The 21,942-nt window shown below is 46.9% G+C and overlaps 1 protein-coding gene across 1 annotated transcript in view; it reads right to left on the bottom strand.

The window, feature by feature from the left end:
- Window positions 1-20,850, bottom strand: part of BCL6 (BCL6 transcription repressor) — an 83,419-nt gene extending 62,569 nt beyond the window's left edge. The window contains exon 1 of the mRNA XM_083612808.1: window positions 20,508-20,850. The gene's annotated coding sequence lies outside the window, so the exon portion shown is untranslated. The remainder of the gene's footprint in view (window positions 1-20,507) is intronic.
- Window positions 20,851-21,942: the final 1,092 nt, after the last annotated feature.

Genomic DNA, 21,942 nt, shown 5'->3' with positions numbered 1-21,942 from the left:
ACGAAGGAGATATATGGAAACCATCTGGACTTAGTGGAGGAACGGGAAATCCACACAGGATTATTATTTTGCTTATCGGCTTAAGGAGACTAACAGAAGAGATCGTAAAGGAAAAATAGAAATTATATGAACAAGATATGATGTGGAAACACCAAGATAAGACTGGATAGAATTATGAATTTTGTCTGGACTGATTGGGACTGATTTGGACATTAACGCAGTAATAAGAAGATGATTTGAATCCCCCTTTGGATCTTGAAGTATGGGTTCCCCCAACAAAATTTAAAAATTTGGCTTTGTAATTTGGAATTTATGTGATGTGATTTAATTTGATGTGATTGGCCAGTTACTAAAAATTATTTTTTTTAAAAAAGAAAAAAGAAATCAGACGTGGAAAAAGAGAAGGAAAGGCAGAAGGCGAAGGGAACAGTCAGGCATATGATCAGGGTGTTTGGGTTTAATTTAATGTCATATTTACATAGTATCCGAAGCCTTTAAAAAATGAAGAAGGCAACAAATGAAATGTGGAAAGTATTCAAAACACAAGCAGGTTCGGATCCACCCCCGCCACGGTTTCTGAAGTCACGTGAAACTTGTTTTCAATGCTCACAGAAGTTATGCCGAGGGAAGTGAGTGTGAGTGCTGTTGGAAATTTGGTGGCACCATTTGTTTGTTGCATTTGGATCCCACCATTTTATCTCTGAGGAGCTCATGGTGGCCGGCACGTATCTTCTTCCTCTCCTCATTTCATCCCTACAATATCACTGTGAAGTAGGTCCAGCTGAGAGTCAGTGAATGGCCAAGGTCATCGATCATCACTACTGCAATGCACTCTACGTGGGGCTACCCTTGAAGGTGACCCGGAAACTGCAATTAATCCAGAATGCGGCAGCCAGACTGGTGACTGGGAGCAGCTGCCAAGACCACATAACACCGGTCCTGAGAGATCTGCATTGGCTCCCAGTATGTTACCGAGCACAGTTCAAAGTGTTGGTGCTGACCTTTAAAGCCCTAAATGGCCTCCGCCCAGTATACCTGAAGGAGCGTCTCCACCCCCATCGTTCTGCCTGGACACTGAGGTCCAGTGCTGAGGGCCTTCTGGCGGTTCCCTCATTGCGAGAAGTGAGGCTACAGGGAACCAGACAGAGGGCCTTCTCGGTGGTGGCGCCCTCCCTTCAGATGTGAAGAAATAAGCAGCTATCTTCTTTTTAAAAGACATCTGAAGGCAGCCCTGTTTAGGGAAGTTATTAATATTTAATGCTGTATTGTTTTTAATACTTGATTGGAAGCCGCCCAGAGTGGCTGGGGAAACCCAGCCAGATGGGCGGGGTATAAATAAATAATAATTATTATTATTATTATTATTATTATTATTATTATTATTATTATTGGAACTTATCCAAGGGTCATCTAGTCCAAACCCCTGCAATGCAGGAATATCAGCTCAAGCATGCAAGACAGGTGGCCCTCCGACCTCTGCTTAAAAACCTCCAAAAAAGGAGAGTCCACAACCTCCTGAGGAAGACCCTTCTTCCTCTGTCAAATAGCTCTTACTGTCAGAAAGTTCTTCCTGAAGTTTAGTCAGAATCTCCTTTCCTGCAACTTGAATCCATTGGTTTGAGTCCTACCTTCCAGACAGAGGTGAAGCAAACTGCTCCGGCAGTGGCGTAGCGTGGGGGGTGCAGGGGGGGCCGGCCGCAGCGGGCGCAACATCTGGGGGGGGGCGCTCGCACTCGTAGCTCTCTGCCCCTACCTGGCTCACTCACTCTCTCTCACTGCAGTGCTGGCTGTGCGAATACGATCCGAGCCGCCGGGTCGCCGCCCACTGTGGAGGGGGTGGGTGCCAGGCGTGCGGTGCGGAGAGAGAGCGAGGGACTATCTGGGGGAGGGACAGTGCAGCGGCCTCCCAGCGCAGCACTGAGCGCGGGAGAGAACCACACCAGCCCAGCCCAGGCAGCAGCAAGAAGAAGCTGGCAGCGGCGGCAGGTTAGGGGTTAGGGGGCGCAAATTACTTGCCTTGCCCCGGGTGCTGACAACCCACGCTACGCCACTGTGCTCCGGTACCTGGGGTGGCGCTCGTCCCGGGTGTGTGTGGCGTGCCCCAGAGATGCCGCCGATTGGGGGTTGGCATTTTGTCCCCCCCCCCTTTGGAATCGCACCTGGGGCAGACTCCCCCCTGCTCCCACCTTGGAACATCCCTGCTTCCGGGATGGGAGAAAACAAGCTTGACCCAATGAGCTCGGCCCAGTAGACCTGAAGGAGCATCTCCATCCCCATCATTCAGCCCAGACACTGAGGTCCAGCGCCGAGGGCCTTCTGGCAGTTCCCTCCCTGCAAGAAGTCAAGTTACAGGGAACCAGGCAGAGGGCCTTCTCGGTGGTGGCACCCGCCCTGTGGAACGCCCTCCAATCAGATGTTGAAGAGAAAAACAACTACCAGATTTTTAGAAGACATCTGAAGGCAGCCCTGTTTAGGGAAGCTTTTAATGCTTAATAGGTTATTGTATTTTAATATTGTGTTGGAAGCCGTCCAGAGTGGCTGGAAAAAGCCAGTCAGATGGGCGGGGTATAAATAATAAATTTACTACTACTACTACTTTGCGGCCAAGCAGGGATTTGAACCTTGATCTCTAACCCATGGGTAGGCAAACTAAGGCCCGGGGGCCTAATGTAGCCCAACTGCCTTCTCAATTTGGCCCGCGGACGCTCCGGGAATCAGCGTGTTTTTACATGAGTAGAATTGTGCTTTTATTTAAAATGCATGTCTGAGGTATTTGTGGGGCATAGGAATTCGTTCATTCCCCCCCCCCCAAAAAAATAGTCCGGCCCCCCCACAAGGTCTGAGGGACAGCGGACCGGTCCCCTGCTGAAAAAGTTTGCTGACCCCTGCTCTAAACACTATGCGACACTACCTGTGCAGATTATTTGGTCACTTCCCAGCTTCAGGAGTCGCCTGCCTCACCCATGTCAGGCTATTCTCTCTCTCTCTCTCTCTCTCTCTCTCTCTCTCTCTCTCTCTCTCTCTCTCTCTCACACACACACACACACACACACACACACACACACATGCCACATGCACCCTGCAATGGCCTTTCCAGTCTTGTGCAGTCTTTCTACAGAAAACCAATCCTTTACTCATCAAACTTTTCTGAGTGCTAAGGCCATGGGTCCCTTGGAGTTGGCACCACTGTTTCCAGGGTCAGTGGCAAGCGATGGATATGGTTTCTCACAGCTCAAACTAATAAAAACTTGCATGTGCACATATTTCCAAAGAGACCAGTTTGCTTGGCCAACTACATCACTTGAACACACCCAAGTATCGGCACTTGACCTGAAGGAACTGGTGATAAAATTTGCAAAGGAAAAGGATTTCGAACTGACACTTTTGAGAAACTTGCATTACAAAATCGCAATCCACAAGATTATTCAAAATGATCCGTGTGCTAAAACATTTCCTTTTGCATTTAAGAAAAAAACAATCAAATATCATTGCATCGCTTGTTTTTGCAATTTAAAATAAATTTAGCGGTTTCAACTTTTGTGCTTTTCCATTTTTTTCCTACAAGATATCTGTTTTTGAAAATGGAAATGAGCAATGGGGTGGGGGTGGGGGTTGCAAATAGTTAGCATTGTGTATTGGCATAATTTTGAATACTATGCTCGCAAAAAGTATCCTGCATTGTGCAATTTATTAAAGGTAAAGGGAGCCCTGACCGTTAGGTCCAATCGCGGACGACTCATCTCGCTTTACTGGCCGAGGGAGCCGGCGTACAGCTTCCGGGTCATGTGGCCAGCATGACTAAGCTGCTTCTGGTGAACCAGAGCAGCGCACGAAAATGCCGTTTACCTTCCCGCCGGAGCGGTACCTATTTATCTACTTGCACTGGTGTGCTTTCGAACTGCTAGGTTGTCAGGAGCAGGGACTGAGCAACGGGAGCTCACCCCGTCGCGGGGATTCGAACCGCCAACCATCTGATCAGCAAGCCCTAGGCTCTGTGGTTTAGACCACAGCGCCACCCGCTTGTCACTTATTAGGTTCTAGCAAAGGAAAGGGGATAATCTGGATTTGCTGGACACCCCAGCAGTAAAATCCCAGGCACTGTAGACCAGAGGTGTCCAATTTTTTTTCAAAGAGGGCCAGATTTGATGAAGTGAAGATGCGGGAGGGAGCTCAAAGTTGTTCAGCTTTTTTTAGGATTTTACCCCAGGACATGTTGGGACGCGGGTGGCGCTGTGGGTAAAACCTCAGCGCCTAGGACTTGCCGATCGCATGGTCGGCAGTTCGAATCCCCGTGGCGGGGTGCGCTCCCGTCGTTCGGTCCCAGCTCCTGCCCACCTAGCAGTTTGAAAGCACCCTTAAGTGCAAGTAGATAAATAGGGATCGCTTACTAGCGGGAAGGTAAACGGCGTTTCCGTGTGCTGCGCTGACTCGCCAGACCAGCTTCATCACGCTGGCCACGTGACCCGGAAGTGTCTTCGGACAGCGCTGGCCCCCGGCCTCTTAAGTGAGATGGGCGCACAACCCTAGAGTTGGACACGACTGGCCCGACTGGCCCCTTTACCTTTACCTTTACCTTTTACCCCAGGACATATACTGCCAAAGGGACTGGATTAAATCGACCAGCGGGCCGGATTAGGCCCCCAAAACGGACTTCGGACATGCCTGCTGTAGACAAACAGGGCTCTCTGAATCCATCTGTCTTTCTCTTCCTTTGGCTGTCCTTCTGTCTGCACCTCACAGCTAAGAGCTCCAGGCAGCTCTTTTCTCTTAAATATCACTCAGCAAGCACACAAATACGGATTAGCATGCCTTATCACACCGCTAAGTAGTCATTGCTATTCTCTGCTGTGTATCCCGTGCACAATCTGACTTAATGAGGAAGCAACAGGCCTGCCAATTAGGAGGTGTTAAGCCAATCAAGGGCAATTAATCTCCCTCACTGACCCACCTTCCTCCAAATCAATTTTTAACTCCTTGCTGAGCAAAGTCTTTATTTTGCTTTTTACGCTGACTAAGCAGGCGGCAGGACGAAAATAGGTCTCCTGTCGGCAGTGGGAGGGAAGGCGGGCAGAGCTCTGCCCAAGTGTGCCCTACTGATTTTGAATATATTGATATGCAGTCATATGCGCGAACCCACCCACACACAAGGTGCGCATACAAATATGCCTTTCCAGGAACGCCTCAGCTTGTCGCTTGCAAAGGTTTGAAATGCAAAAATAAGCGTTTCTCCCGCCCTCATTGTTTTAAAAGAATTTATTTATTATTTTGCATATTTATAAAGCACAGCAAGAAACGACAGAAGAGGTCCACAAGAAGACAGAACAGGGAAAAATGCAAAGGTAACAAACACTCAAAACAGGTATACTGTTTCTGAAAACTCTAAAAGCAATCCTAGAATTGGAAGGGAGCCTAAGAGTCATCTAGTCCATCTAGTCCAATCTCCTATAATGCTGGAATCTCAGCTCAGGCATCCATGGCCATGGTCACCATTTCTGCAGTTCTGTGGTTAATATTCCATAAACGGACAGGCCCGCCCTTTCTAGGCTCTCCACTCTCCACTGACAGGAGAGTCTGGATGGACAAAGGAAAGTCCGTTTTCACGCAGCGCAGAGTTAACCTATGGAACTCCCTGCCTCAGGAGACAGTGATGGCCACCAGCTTAGATGTCTTTAAAAGAGGATTAGACAGATTCCCGGAGAGGGCTCTCGATGGTTTCTGGGTGAGGCAAACAGGGGTCTCCTAAACAAATCTTAGCAGCATCCTTTATCAAACGACAGTTCCCAGGATTATTTGAGGGAAGCCATGGTTGCGAGTGCAGTGGTATAAGACCGCTCCCCTTCCCCGGGGGCGCGGCATTGCTGGCGGACATCCGGGACCTCACAGTGACTTGGGAGTGACCGGAGGGATGCTCCCAGTGGCGTCACGCCCCCCCCGGGGGCCAATCGGGTTAGCCAGGGAGCGTGGCCCCTTGCTGTTTAGACCGTGGCGTGGCTGAGAGGCAGCTTCCACTTGCCGGATCTCCCAGCCCCCCGCCTCTATTTCATGCATTGCTTGACTTTGGCCTTGCTAATTTTTTTCCTAATTCTTAAAGCTGTATTTTAATCAACTGCTTGGTTGTGTTTTAATGTACAGTGGTACCTTGGGTTACAGACGCTTCAGGTTACGCGTTTTTGGGTTGCGCACCGCTCCAAACCAGGAAGTACCAGAACGGGTCATTTCCGGGTTTCGGCGCTCGCACATGCGCAGAAACACTAAATCACGCTTTGCACATGAGCAGTAGCGCTGAATCGCGACGCTGCGGGTTGTGAATGTGCCTCCTGCATGAATCATGTTCACAACCCAAGGTTCCACTGTATTTGATATTTGATGTTAGCCGCCCTGAGTCCAGTCTTGGCCGGGAAGGGCGGGTATAAATAAAAATTTACTTGCTTACTTGCTTACTATGGACTAACGTCGGTCACCTGGTTGTGGGGGCCAGGTAGGAATTTTCCCACTTGGCAAACTGGCACCAGCCATTTGGTTTTCACTCGCCTTGTAGCAATCATCAAAACTTTGTAAGGTTAGGAACTGGGTAAGCCTTGTTGATGGGAGGGGAGATTGTTGCCTCTGCCTGCCCCTCCTCGTTAAGGGCATCCCATTAAAGGGATCCGGGGGCGTGGTTCCTGTCCAAAGCCTGGGCATGGGCTTGGGCCATGGCACGACGCCATCGATTTGATGTACAGTAGACCCTCGGTTGGCGCGGGTGGCGCTGTGGGTTAAACCACAGAGCCTAGGGCTTGCTGATCCGAAGGTCGGCGGTTCGAATCCCCGCGATGGGGTGAGCTCCCATTGCTCGGTCCCTGCTCCTGCCAACCTAGCAGTTCGAAAGCACGTCAAAGTGCAAGTAGATAAATAGGTACCGCTCCGGCAGGGAGGTAAACAGCGTTACCGTGCGCTGCTCTGGTTCGCCAGAAGTGGCTTAGTCATGCTGGCCACATGACCCGGAAGCTGTACGCAGGCTCCCTCGGCCAGTAAAGCGAGATGAGTGCCGCAACCGCAGAGTCGGCCACGACTGGACCTAATAGTCAGGGGTCCCTTTACCTTTACCTAGACCCTCGGGTTATGTTACTCTTGAGTAATGTCAACTTTGGGCTGCGAAAACGGCAAACCCAGAAGTATTTTTCCGGGGTTTGCCGCTCACGCATGCGCAAAAGCGCTCTATTACGCCGCGTGCGCGCGCAGAAGCGGCGCCTCTGGATACGGATTTTTGGGAGGTGCGCACGGACCCCCGGAACGAATTTAATTCATATCCAGAGGGTCCACTGTATGTCATAGGGCTCCCCCTATCGGTGGTTGACCCTCGAGAGACTTCCTGCAGATGGACAGGAGAGTCAGGATATTGTCTGGCTTCACCCAAACGCCTAAGCCAAACCTCTCACATCTGTAACCAATAAAGTTGTGTCCTAATTTATCCCATTAACCCAACATACTTGTATCTGTGTGTTTATTTCTTAGGGGAACTGCAAAAGTGCTTTTAAGGTAAGGTGCAGATGGGGCCTAAAATCCACCCACTTCTTTCTCCTGGAAGATAAGCTACCGTTGTGTCATTGCCGTAATTCAATTATTAGCACTGTTTTCTCAACGGGAGCAGCTCTGCGACTCTTATCTCAGTCAGATGGAGCAGTGGATATAGACACGGGCCCCGATCCAAAGGGCTGTGGGGTTCTGAGGCACAAACAGGTTTGTCAAATCACCACATGCGCTTGGGGTATCAAGTCGTGTTCTGTGCATGTATGCCACATTGCTCCCAGATGGGTTTCCTGGCACTGAAGAGAGTGGGAAAAGAGAGAATTAGATCTGCCTTGAAGATTATAGCTCACCGAGGGCATATCTCATGATACAGGCCTAAACCGGTTCAACAGACATTTCCTCTCTTCAAGGCACCTACGGGAACTTGAAAGTGGCTACGGCAGCCTTTGCCAACTGGGTGCCTTCAAGATCTTCTGCGCTACAACTCCCACCAGCCAAGGCCAGCACTTAGGACAGATGAAAAGAAAGAAAGAAATTCAGGACAGATCAAAGAAAGCACTTCTTCACACGGCACAGAGTTAAACTGTGGAACTCCCTGACACAGGAAGCAATGATGGCCACCAAACTAGACTGATTTAAAAGATTGGACAAATTCTGCTGAAGGCAGCCCTGTTTAGGGAGGCTTTTAATGTTTAATAGGTTATTGTATTTTAATATTCCTTTGGAAGCCACCCAGAGTGGCTGGAGAAACCCAGCCAGAAGGGTGGGGTATTAATAATAATAATAATAATAATAATAATAATAATAATAATAATAATTGTTATCATTATTCATGGAGAAGGAGAGGGCTACTGATGGCTCCTAGCCATAAGGGCTCTGTTCCACCTCCACAGTTGGAGGCAGAAATGCTTCTGAATACCAGTTGCTGAAGGGACGTGGGTGGTGCTGTGGGTTAAACCACAGAGCCGAGGGCTTGCCGATCGGAAGGTCGGTGGTTCGAATCCCCGCGACGGGGTGAGCTCCCGTTGCTCGGTCCCTGCTCCTGCCAGCCTAGCAGTTCGAAAGCACATCAAAATGCAAGTACAGTGGTACCTCGGGTTAAATACTTAATTCGTTCTGGAGGTCCGTTCTTAACCTGAAACTGTTCTTAACCTGAAGCATCACTTTAGCTAATGGGGCCTCCTGCTGCTGCCATGCCGCCAGAGCACGATTTCTGTTCTCATCCTGAAGCAAAGTTCTTAACCCGAAGTACTATTTCTGGGTTAGCGGAGTCTGTAACCTGAAGCGCCTGTAACCTAAAGCGTATGTAACCTGAGGTACCACGGTAGATACATAGGTACTGCTGTGGTGGGAAGGTAAACGGCGTTTCCGTGCGCTGCTCTGGTTCGCCAGAAGCGGCTTAGTCCTGCTGGCCACATGACCCGGAAGCTGTACGCCGGCTCCCTCAGCCAATAAAGCAAGATGAGCGCCGCAACCCCAGAGTCATCCATGACTGGACCTAACGGTCAGGGGTCCCTTTACCTTTTTACCAGTTGTTGGAAACCACAGGAGGGGAGAGCCGCTCTTGTGTTCGAATCCTGCTTGCTGGTTTCCCACAGGGGTATCTGGTTGGCCACTGTGAGGCCAGGATTCTGGGCTTTATAAAACCTGTTGACCTGGTCCAGCACACTCTTCTTATGATCTTGTGGGGGTTGGGGGTGGGACCTTGTAGCGATGCAGCTCTGCCATTCATTTCAGCTGCACTCACTCAGCACTCAAACCCTAACAGCAATGAAAGGCTATAGAGATTGCCTGAATTGGACCGACACACTTCACCCTTGGAAGAGATAAAGGCGACAGTTTGCTTTCTAGGATCAAAACAGATAGCTCATCAGCCGGCTCTCACAGAGGCGATAAATAAGCTTTTTATTGGGCTGCTATTAATTGTTTGCCACGCAGTTTGGTGCCAGAAGGGAAACGGGTAGCTGTTGCAGAAGGCAGTGACATTATTAATGCATCTGTTTTTAATGTATTTGCTTGCAAATATTTGATTTAGAATACGGTGGATCAGCTGTGGACAAGGTAATGGCAGAGAGAGAGGGAGAAATGTTTCTTTACAGCCATTGGATCCTTACTGCTACTATGCAAAATCTTGGAATCAACAACAGTGATGCATTTGGCAACTTGCTAACACTCAAGGAATTGTCTCCATGTCTGTTGCAATCAATGTTGATGCACTTATTAATAGGAGCACTTACAGTTTCCCTGGAGCTTAGACAGACTCAGGAACTTCGAGCAGTTTAGATAAAGGTAGGAATCGCTTTGACATGTGAAGAGGCTCTATGGGTCTCACATGAGTCCACCGTGTGATGCAGCTGCAAAAAAGGCTAATGCGATTCTAGGCTGCTGCAACAGAATTCTAGTGTCCAGATCAAGGGAAGTTATGCTGTTGTTGTTTAGTCGTTTAGTCGTGTCCGACTCTTCGTGACCCCATGGACCAGAGCACACCAGGCACTCCTGTCTTCCATTGCCTCCCGCAGTTTGGTCAAACTCATGCTGGTAGCTTCGATAACACTGTCCCACCATCTCGTCCTCTGTCATCCCCTTCTCCTTGCGCCCTCCATCTTTCCCAACATCAGGGTCTTTTCCAGGGAGTCTTCTCTTCTCATGAGGTGGCCAAAGTCTTGGAGCCCCAGCTTCAGGATCTGTCCTTCCAGTGAGCACTCAGGACTGATTTCCTTCAGAATGGAGAGGTTTGATCTTCTTGCAGTCCATGGGACTCTCCAGAGTCTCCTCCAGCACCAGAATTCAAAAGCACCCATTCTTCGGCGATCAGCCTTCTTTATGGTCCAGCTCTCACTTCCATACATCACTAATGGGAAAACCATAGCTTTAACCATACGATAGGGTTGGTGATATGGTTGGTGCAGTGCAAACGCACCAGCGGGCACACCGAACCAGCTCTGGCAAAGTTGTGTTTGGCTTGGAGCAAGAAGAGGGAAGACCTTGTGCTGCATCTAACTACTCCGAAGTAGGGGGTGCAAGAACCTGCCAATTTCAGTTTCCCTCCGTTTCTCATTTCTGCCATCTTATGTTTGGTCCTCCACATTTGCCGTTTGTAAATTCTTTATTTAATTTCCTCGTGAAAATTCACCAGCACTCAAGTGCGAATGTCTCCAAATCAATCAATCTATTAGAATCACGGAGCTGGAATTAATCCAATCTATATCTATCTATTCAATTTTGCCTAACATGCATATTTCTGCAAAGCAATTTCCCTCAATACAAGGCATTTTTCGCTTGCATGTTCACCAATAACTGCATTTTTATGCACACGTTCACCTTATGCACACATCTGCATTATTATGCTTTTTTTTGCACATTTCTCGACCGGAGAACTGCATTGCAAAATTTGGAGAAATGCTAATTTCAAAGGATGGATGCGTTAGGTTCCACGTATTGCTTTTGGAAACTGCCAGTTAGGTGGTGCGGTCATGACCCTGCCTTGAAATTTGAACTGAACTCAATTTCTCCCCCAACCCTAAACTGATCTTAATTCCCACCCCCACCCTGTTTTAAGTCTGTGTTGCTAAAAATGCACCTTTTCCTGGGTGCTCCCCACACAAATACAGTGAGGTGATTAAGAAGTCAGAACTAAAATTTCAGCTTGAGCTTGCACTCCCTGGGTGGTGCCTGCCAAATTGCCGTCTCCCAGGTCTCCATCTCCCACAATGAGGAAAACAGCAACAATGCGGGCCCCTAATAGGTTGATTAATCTACTGATTGGACAGATTAAATCTTGCCGCCTAATTATTTCTCATATGAAAAACCGAAGACTGAGGTTCAGATTGTACGATTTCTCTAGACCTCACAGGGAGTTCAGGGCTGAGGAAAGGGCATAGCTTTCTGGAGGAAATGCAGAAGATGTGTTTTGCCTACGGACGCGGATGGACAGGTAGTTGTTTTGGGGTTCGTGAAAGTTTTGCATGAGCCATAAGTCATGAGAAGATAAGAAATGCCCTGTAGCTGGATCAAGGCCCATGCTCATCTAAACCTCTTCTCATTACCGCCCCCTAAATCTGTTCTGGGGGAGGGGGTTCTCCAACCCTCCAGAGCAGATTTGGGGGCATTGTGGGGTGTGAGTGGGGAGAGAGGAGGGAATCCTCTTGCACAAGTGCTAATCCTTGCACTTTTACATAAAGTTAGTTGAAGATTCATCGTCTGTGAAGGTACCTTTTACCACCTTTGGTGGACGTGCCCTAGGATTAAGGTCTTCTGGGAAATGATTTATAATGAAATGAAAAAGGTGCTTAAATGCACTTTCGTGAAGAAACCAGAAGCTTTCCTCCTGGGCATGGTAGGCCAATTGGTGTCAAGGAAAGATAGGATGTTTTTTATGTATGCTACAACAGCAGCAAGAGTACTTTTAGCAAAGTATTGGAAGACACAAGAACTACCCACACTGGAAGAATGGCAGACCAAGGTGATCGACTACATGGGACTGGCGGAGATGACTGGCAGAATCCGTGACCAAGGGAAAGAGACGGTGGAGGAAGACTGGAAGAAATTTAAAGTTTATCTTAAGAATTGCTGTAAAATTAATGAATGTTAAAATGTCTTGGGTAATGCAAAATAGAATTGCAGTGACAAACAATTGGACATGAAAAAAAAAAGAGTTAAAGAAAGTGCTACAAGAAATTGAAATTAGGGGTTGCTGGAATGATTTAAAACAGGGATGCAGAAAGGGGAGGTATGGGGAAGTCGCTGAAAGAAGGTTTTAGGAAAGAAAGGTCAAGAAATTATACATGTTTATATGTTTGTTTGTCTATGTATTGTGTTGTATTGTCTTTTAATATGTGTTGAAAAACCAATAAAAAATTTATTAAAAAAAAGAAGAAGATTCATCGTCTGAGTCAACACAACACATATGAAATAGAACCAAAATCCACAGCTCTATTTGGATCGAAGTGCAGAGTGTTTGAGGACTGGGACATTCGCAGGGAAACCAAAATGCTTGTTTACAGAGCTATCGTACTACCAGCCTTACTGTATGCTTGTGAAACATGGACCACTTATAAAGGCCATCTCTAACTCCTTGAAAGATTCCAGCAACGGTGTCTCCGAAAAATCTTACACATCACTTGGGAAGACAGGCGAACTAATGCCAGTGTACTGGAAGAAACAAAGATCACCAGTGTTGAAGCATGGTGATTCTTCAACATCAGCTTTGTTGGACTGGTCATGTTGTGCGGATGCCTGATGATCGTCCTCCAAAGCAACTATTCTATTCCGAACTTAGAAATGGAAAGCGTAATGCTGATGGTCAACAAAAGAGGCTTAAAGACTGTCCCAAGGCAAATTTTTAAAAATGTAGTATAGACACCGACAATTGGGAAACACTGGCCTGCGAGCGCTCCAATTGGAGAACAGCTTTTGCCAAAGGTGTCATGGGCTTTGAAGACACTCGAACTCAGGACGCAAGGGAGAAATGTGCTAAGAGGAAGGCACGCTTGGCAAATCCACACCGTGATCAACTCCTGCCTGGAAACCAATGTCCCCGCTGTGGAAGGACGTATGGATCCAGAATTGGCCTCCACAGTCACTTACAGACTCATTGTTAAAACAAGTTTATGGAAGTCAATCTTACTCGGCTACGAGGGATTGCAGAAGGAGGAGGAAGAGGCACATTTTGCATGGCTCCCTAGTGAGTTAGCTTTTCTCCTAAGCTTGAAACTGAGGGGTGGGGGTTGTCAGAAGGGAGACTGGGGTTCATTTTACTTCCCAGATGCTCCAAACTCAGTAACACGACATGATCACAGAATCATAGAACTGGAAGTGAGCCCAGGGGTTATTTAGTTCAGCTCCCTGAATCCAGCACTGCAGAGTTGGCACTGAGGAGGGGGGATGGGATAGATGACCTCTGGGAACATTTCCAATTCTTTGGTTCTGGAGCCATCACAGACTTGTAGGGAGGCGGGTTCGCAAAATTGTGGTCCTCGTGCAACATTATTAATTGCATGGGTCTCATGCAACATCATTTACCAGTATTACTGTTAACAATCTGTGCTATCATAATGATTAAGGCCTTAAATGATAATTTTAGGTTATATGTTAGTGACTACGTTTTAATTTATATATTTTTTAACTATTGCTATATCTGTAGTGTCCCTGTTATATGTAATTACAAATACAAATGTATCCCTATTGTGTTTTATGACTTCCTTGATATTGTATGTGGGCTGGAACTGGTCTGTGACCGAAATAATAAAATTCAATCCAATATTACTGTTATATCTACTTTGCAAGCAATACAAGAGCAAACAGTGATAAACGCTGAATTAGGGCACAGCTCCTTCTGCACTCCTGTGCAGCTGTACTGAGCAGGCAGGTTGAAAAGAAAGCAGACAGATGGCCTTGATAGGAAATGGAGACTACGACAGTGGCCCTCAATATTTATTTAGTCATTTAGAGTTATAGCTCCCTGTCCGCTGTGTATTTTTAATCCCAGAGCAACAAAGAAAGTGAGGGAAAAACAACAGGAAGACAATGACCAGCAAAAGTAATTCAAACAAGAAAAACAATAGAATTAAAAAGAAAAGAAAAGAGCAATATGCAATAATCACAAAAATGCATGAACAGGTCCAATAAACAACAAATTATCTCTTCTGCCCTAAGGTTGACAAGCAAAACTACGAGAAAAATTAAGATTCCCAGTTTTGCCAACTTCCTAGGATAAAAAACCAAGCCCGGGACAATCCAATTGGATTAAACGGCCAATCATCTCCTTAGCAACGGTTACCACCCTGACAACAACAGAATAAAACTTCCTTCCTCTTCCCACCTATCCACCTCTTACATAACCTGCCACGAATGCCTTGAAACCGCCTCTTCAAGGAAATCTCTTTCTAGTAAAATACCAGTCCTCTCAACCCACCTAGCTGCAACCAAAAGCAGCAGACAGTGTCTTATTTTCCTTCTACAGGGGATCAACCCATCAAGACGCAGCTAATAGAAGAAGTGGGGAGGAAATCCAAAGGGCATCTCGCAATTGAATATGGCGGCTAATTTGGTGCTCGCTTCTGTGCCAAAGGCAATTTTTTACTTCTGTAGTGCAGCGGAGGGGCCCGGGAGCAAATAATTCACTTTCTGCTTAGCATGGAGGCTCAAGCCTTGACTTCCAAAATCCGAGCTCATATCTAGTACATGCGCCACACCAGTCTGCCAAGCGCTGCCCCTAGCTGCCTAAGTTGGGCCAGGATCATCATCATCATCAAACCTTTTATTGGCATCACATACATACATCCAAAACAAATCAATACAGAATTCCCACTTCCCCAGCGGCATAAAACATTTGCTAAAAGAAAGGAGGCAGAGCAGTCTATCATCGCATCTCTTGGTCTCCAGGGAGGATCAGACGTCTGCAATGTATTTCGACAACAAAAAAACCAAACAGAGATATTTAGCCACTAACTTGATGAGCTCCTGATCATTCCCCAGTAATAGAAAATGTATGACCTCCAAATTTGGTTTCCATTTGGGGATACAGAGTTGATCTAGAAATTGCCGGCGGAGATCAGCATATAGTTTACAATTAAGAACCAGATGTGTAAGGGTTTCCACCAGGTGGTCTTCACATGGGCAAGTTCTTTCTCCTTCCACCCTGCCTGAGAACCTTCCCCAAAGGAGGTTTGATGGATTTGAATTAAACCGGGCCAGGATCAATACGATGCATCCTTTGTGATGCAAAGGGCTAAGGAGGCGAGACATATTCCCAGCTGGCTTTCATCCCTGCCAGTTCCGTCCATTCCACCCATTATTTTGTGATTCCTGCATTTCAGGGGGTGCCTTCCGACTCTACAATTTTATGATTCTATGATCAAGCATAAAGCTTCCTGCCAGTGCGGACTTCCTTGTTCTAGAGCAGGTGTTTCATAACTTCCTTGAGTGTTTTGGCCTTGCTGGGACATATCATCAAACTCCAATAATTCCTCCAATAAATCCTGGGATCCCGAGGTCAGTATATGGTTACCAGACCTTTTTCAATGAATCCAGGGAAACTGGGCAACGGCTACCCGCCCGCAACTCCCGCGCCTCCCCTGATCTGTCCAAACAAAGAGGGAAGGGGGCAGGAGATTGGGGGAGGCTCGGGAGTCATGGGCGTGCGGTGTGCCGTAGCCTAGTTCTTTTCAAAAACTGCGCATTTATATTTCACAGGGTGTGAAAGAACTGCTTTGCACCTTGCCCGGCAGAAAAACCGCACACAAGACACATCATATGGGGACTTCCGAAGAGGAAAAAAGGCAGGCACCATGGCAGCAAGCAGCTCCTGAAGCCAGCCAGAGCCAACTGCGCTTCCAGGCTGGCTCCGGAGGCTGCTGCTGCCATGTTTCCTAGGAACAGATTTGCAAATCTGGGGACTGTCCCCGGGAACCGGGAACGTCTGGTAACCCTAGGTCAGTACCCACCCAGACAGTGGATCTCCGCAGGTTCCTTAACTGGACCTTTGTCCAAATTTGCATCTTTTGCCAGGAATCGAAAACCATTTCATGACAATCACCTTTTAACATGCAGTGCCAGCTTTCATTGCCTCAAGTTTTAAGATGTAATATCTTTAATCCATGCTGCTCTCGGGCTGCTGTTTCACCCTTAAGTGTTAATTGCATTATTGTTCACCGGAGGTTTTAAAACAGAAGTTTGCATGGCCATCTGTAAGGGATTATTCAGTACCTTAGTTCTCAAACTTAATCCGTTCCGGAATTCCGTTCCAAAACCAAAGCGTTCCAAAACCAAGGTGCGCTTTCCCATAGGAAGTAATGCAAAATGGATTAATCCGTTCCAGACTTTTAAAAACAACCCCTAAAACAGCAACTTAACATGAATTTTGCTAACTAATGAGACCATTGATCCATAAAATGAAAGCAACAAACAATGTACTGCAGTCACACAATCAATCAATAGCTGAACTAGGTTCCACAGTCACAAAAACAAAAAAGAGCCACAAAAATGCAAAATAAATAGCAAAAACAGACAGACTTCAGCGTAACACTCAAAACGGAATTGTGGCACTCAAATCGGAAGGCTAACACTCAAAACGGAGAACGTTCGGCTTCTGAAAACCAGAACACTTACTTCTGGGTTTGCAGTGTTTGGGTTCTAAGTTGTTTGAGTACCAAGGCCTTTGAGAATCAAGGTACCACCGTAGTTTGCTTTGGACTGGCCTAGATGACGCTTTGGGTCCCTCCTGACTCTACAGTTATTTACTGTATGTTCTGGTGTACAAGATGACTTTTTATCCCTGGAAAATCAGTCCAAAAGTCGGGGGTCGTCTTATACGCCAGGTATACGCGTTGGAAAGGAGGAGAGGGAGCCGGTGAGCAGAGGCGCCCCTTCTGCTGTCGCTCCTCCTCCCTCCCCTCAGAAGGGGACATGGAAAGTCCTTCCGAACGCGGCTGTCAGGGAATCAGGAGCAGGAGCACTGGGGAGAGAGGAATTGGAGAGCGAAGGGGAAGAATCCGAGGGCAGCGTAGGGGAGTATGACAGTGGCCCGAGAGATTCCATGAGCTTCTCCAGCGAATCAGAAGATTCCCAGAAGGGGGCTCCGATGGTCAGGGCAAGGGGGGTCCCAGGGGGGACACACCAGAAACAAGGAGCCAGAGGGGAACCCCAAAGCAGCAGTGGAGGATCGGGACCAGTTTCCCCACCAGAGCGTAGTGGGGGGGAAGAGTCACATGTGTCAGGGCCAGCGTCTCCTCCGGAGGGGAGGGAGAGTAAGTCAGGGCTGACCACGCCTCCATCGGAGAGTGGGGGAATGGAGGGGAGGTCAGTTGCAGCTAGCCCCCCCAGAGGGGGAAGCAGTGACAGCAGCAGGGAAACGGTTAGGAGGAAAATGGCTGGCTGGGCGCGCGCGCCAAGTTCAAATGTACAGGCGCGCGGGACAGCAGGAGACCCGGATTGGGAACCAGCTCCTAAAGCCCGCCGGAGGGAGGGAGAAGGCTCAGGGGAATCAGCGTCAGAAGAGTCTAGAAAGGGCGGAACCCCGGCGGGCAGGCGGACCCAGAGGAGGAAGGAGCAGCGGAAAAGGTGGAGCAAGGCTAGAATCTTAAATTGGTGTACAGGGGGAGGAGATTCAGAAGGGTCATCAGCGGTCTGACAGTTGAGACGTGGGGCTGCGCGCTGCGGCTCTGGAAGTGAAACTGAACTTCAATAAAGACTTTTGTATTTAATTAGAAAGCAGCGTTGGTCCTTTGTGAGCTGGGACCTTGGGCAGCCTTGACAGCGGCGCTCACCCACCTGCCCGCAAAACGCCTTGTCTCGGGCTGCTGCTACTGCTGCTGCGATGGCAGAGGCAGCAGAGGGGTGCGCGTTCTGCCCCTGGCGGCGCTCAAACTCTATAACTCTAAATCTCTAAAATTGAACATCAAAGGTTGGGGGTCATTTTATATGCCCAGTCACCGGAACCTATGGTATGTTTCTTCTATACTACTTCCAGAAATTCTTTGCTGGACATCAGTGGGGCAGTGGTCTGGGGTTGCAGACCTGAACCTATTTCTGCACCATGGTCCCAGTCTCCAGGGTCTAAAGGCCACCCAATCGGCATGTAAAAGTGTGTTTGAGTCATGCAGTGACAGCGGCAAGAATATTACTGGCCCAGAATTGGAAACAAGAACAAATACCAACATTGGAGGAATGGAGAACGAAGCTGATGGACTATGCAGAACTTGACAAACTGACTGGGAAGATCAGATACCAACGAGATCAAAGATTCATCGAGGACTGGAAAAAATTAGCAGATTATTGGGAATGTATAAGTGATAACGAAATAATGTTAGTGGCATTTAAAGAAGCTCTGTAACAGAACAAGAAATATTGCAAAAAAGCAAAATATAAGAGGGGGGTAAGCATAAAGGTAATATCAAAATTTGGAAATGTGTATCTAAAAAATTAGAATTTGAATGATTGGCAGAGAAGCTGAAGGAAGTCAAAAAATTGGAAAATTTATTGTAAACTGTTAATGTGGCACGAATGTATGGAAAATTAATAAAATATATTTTTAAAAAAAAAAGTGTGTTTGAGTCACTGAGAATAAGTCCTATTCCCCTTTGTGCTGGCTGCAGCTAATTGGAGTAAAAGGAAGTGAGGAATGGCTCCTAGGATCCATCTGGGAGAAAGCACCCAGGAAGAATACCAAACAGTTCTTATTCTTTGTGCTCCAAAGCTAAGCATTTCTGGACACCGGAAGCACCAGGTGCTTCAGTTTTCAGAGAACGGTGGGCAATGTCTGCTAAGTATTAAGGTTGCCACACTGGAAGAAGCTACTGGAGCATGCCAAATGATTTGCCTGAGTATGTTGCACAGAAAACAGGTCTTGCTGAAGGGCAACGCAGGGAGAGCTGTGCTAATTGTCGGCAATGCATTCCTCGTTGTTAACGTTGCATAATTACAGAATTCCTGCATAAACCCAAAAGGATGTGTAACCTTAGCAGAGGCATGGCCGTCAGAGGGAGTGGCTGAGCCTCTCGCGAAGGAATCACTTCTATTGATTACCGTATTTGCCCGAATATAAGCCGCACCTGAACATAAGCCACACCTTTAAAATTCAAGGGGGGGGGGGAGGGAAGAAAAAAAAAGACATTACCCGAATATAAGCCGGTCCTTTAAAATTCCACAGGCGCTCACACGCGTTCCATTTTACCGTATGTCTGTTTCAGCAGCGATATCGTAAAAGCCGATTTTTGTAAGGTCGTGAATTTAAGCCGCACTTTAACTCACTTTTCACGTTCAGAATTTGGAAAAAACGTGAGGCTTATACTCAGGCCAATACAGTATGTGACATGGTTTAGGAAAACAGTTCCCAAAGTGGTCAGTACCATCCACTAAGCAGAGGGATATCCTAGGGGTGTGCTAAGACAAGGAGGCAGCCGTGGAGGGGAGGGTGCTGGAGGTGTAAATAAAAAACACTATTCTTCCTAATTTATTAGTAGCGCTATCAGTAGTGTTCTGACCTTAATATCTGGCAAGTTCATACAGGGGAAGTGGAAACCAGAGTTTGAAAAATGGGGAGCAGCTCATGGAATAGAAAGTGGAAGGTTTTCGAACTGGCTCTCTCAGACAATGTGAACTTATAGGCATCTGTTTTTTTAAAAAAAATAATTAGAAAATGTTTTTAAATATATATATGTTTAAATAACCCCCCCCAATTATATATTTTTAGTTTTTCTCCATTCCTCTCCTTTACTAAATTTGCAAATAATTCATGAAAAATAAGAATACTCAGAGCAGACCATTATTATACTCAGTGCCGGATTTACGTATAAGCTAAACAAGTTATAGCTTAGGGCCCCACTCTCTTGGGGCCCCCCCAAAAAAAATAAAGGGAAAAAACTGGATGTACATTTCCTAAAAATAAATAAATAAAAATCCTACATACCTATGAGGTCCATAAATTACCATATAGCATATATTCAACACTAAAAATTGTGAATTTGTTGTTGGCAAAGGACAGCTGGACATATAAAGGGCCCCATGACCTTCAGGAGCTTAGGGCCTCATCAGACCTAAATCCGGCCCTGAATATACGATGCTTCAAATGGGTGCATCTAAGTGGCTTACCGCAACATCCATATGTAAAATATAAAGTAGGTTCAGCTCGTGTTATAAATCTCAATAGCAAGAAGAATCTAAACACCGCTCTGTTCCATTAAGAACAATGTGTGAATATAGTTAAGCCTTCATTGAGAAAGGTTTGGGAAGAAAATAAAAAGGTTTGCAGAAGGCAACCGAATGCATAGAGTTATGGAGCCTGCCTTCTCTACACGAGGATGTGAGTAAGCGGTTGGTCTCACAGCTTCTAAGAACTCGTTCCTAGAGATCGCCTGCCATTAGACCATCTGTTGATCCTCCTGGGCAATGTTGACTGAGATCCTTTCCATACTTGCGTCAAATAAAAAATGTCGTGTGTTTCTCATTCTGTATCAAACATGGGGTTTCAGTTTAGCAGAAACTGTTGATCACAAACTTACCTTGCTTTGCTGATGGTGCTACAGCCCCATCTTCGAAGCTGCCTCCTTGCCACTGTTGACTCCGGTTCAACCACTTTCTACTCCGAAGTCGCCACTCTGGTTTCCGCACATTTGCCAGCTTTTACAACGCCTGCCGGCTCTTTTCCTGTCTCTGAACTTGGGCAAGTTCCCAGTACCATATTGAATCTAGTCAAGTAGGGGTGTGTCCCCGGGACATCTCATGCTTGCCTAAACAGCCAGGGTTGTGTCCTGGTGGAGCACAGCTCCTTGTGCAAGCTGCCAAGTCTCCCCGGTTGAAAGCGCAAAAGCTTTTGGGACGCCTGATTTCAGTCAACAGCGAGAAGGTGCCTTTCCAGTTCACCAAAGGCAGGTTTGGAGAGACACGCCCCAAGATGTGAGCCGGTGATTGAAAGGCATGCAGCTCACTCTAGGAACCAGCCTCTTGGAAGGATGAAACCAAATGAGGCAGGAGTCATAAGATGAATGCTTGGCCAATGGAATCTGCAAAGGTTCAGGATTTTGAGGCCCTTCTCATTCGAGAGGAACAGTGCATGCCTTGTGGTTTAATCTCGGGAATAAGGAGAGAGCCAGGGGAGGATGGATAATTAAAATGAGCAATTTGCATTTTGTTTAAGGTGAGAAAGAGATGCTTCTCTTATGTGGAGCCAACTATGAGTGCAGATGATCAAAGGCGGTACCCATGATACGATAAAATTAAAAAATAATCTTACAAGCCACCCCATTCTCTGAGTGGTGAGAGATTCCAGAATTTCCCCAGGGTTCTGTTTCCAAAGAATGGAGGTCAGTGGAGACGGTGGAGTTTTTAGGATACATGGTTTTACTTACACACATGTACAACCTGAGCATAAGGTGGGGATGCTCAGGCCATCGACACCCCAACAGATCTTGCAAATCCATTTGTCACACCTTTGGATCCAGCACAGAGCAAGCAGGTCTCTGTGGCTCCAGTTTCCAGCCTGTTTCCAGCTCATCTCACACACCTTCTCTGTCTATGGTTCTCCTACCTCAGAGGTGCCCAAACTTTTTCCAAAGAGGGCCAGATTTGATGAAGTGAACGTGCGTGAGGGCCGATCAAAACTATTGAGCTTTTTAAGGATTGAGGTTGTTGAGCTTTTTTGGGGATTTTACCCCAAAGTTGTTGAGCTCTTTTTTTAGGATTGAATAATAATAATAATAATAATAATAATAATAATAATAATAATTTATACCCCACCCATCTGGCTGGGTTTCCCCAGCCACTCTGGGCGGCTTCCAATCGAGTGTTAAAAACAATACAGCTTTAAATATTAAAAACTTCCCTAAACAGGGCTGCCTTCAGATGCCTTTTAAAAAGAAGATAGCTGCTTATTTCCTTCACATCTGATGGGAGGGCGTTCCACAGGGCGGGCGCCACCACCAAGAAGGCCCTCTGTCT

This window comes from Podarcis filfolensis (assembly GCF_964270895.1).
Source record: "Podarcis filfolensis genome assembly, chromosome: 5".
Lineage (NCBI taxonomy): Eukaryota > Metazoa > Chordata > Lepidosauria > Squamata > Lacertidae > Podarcis > Podarcis filfolensis.
The sequence above is the reverse complement of the archived record's forward strand: the minus strand, read 5'-3'. Positions and strand labels throughout refer to the sequence as shown.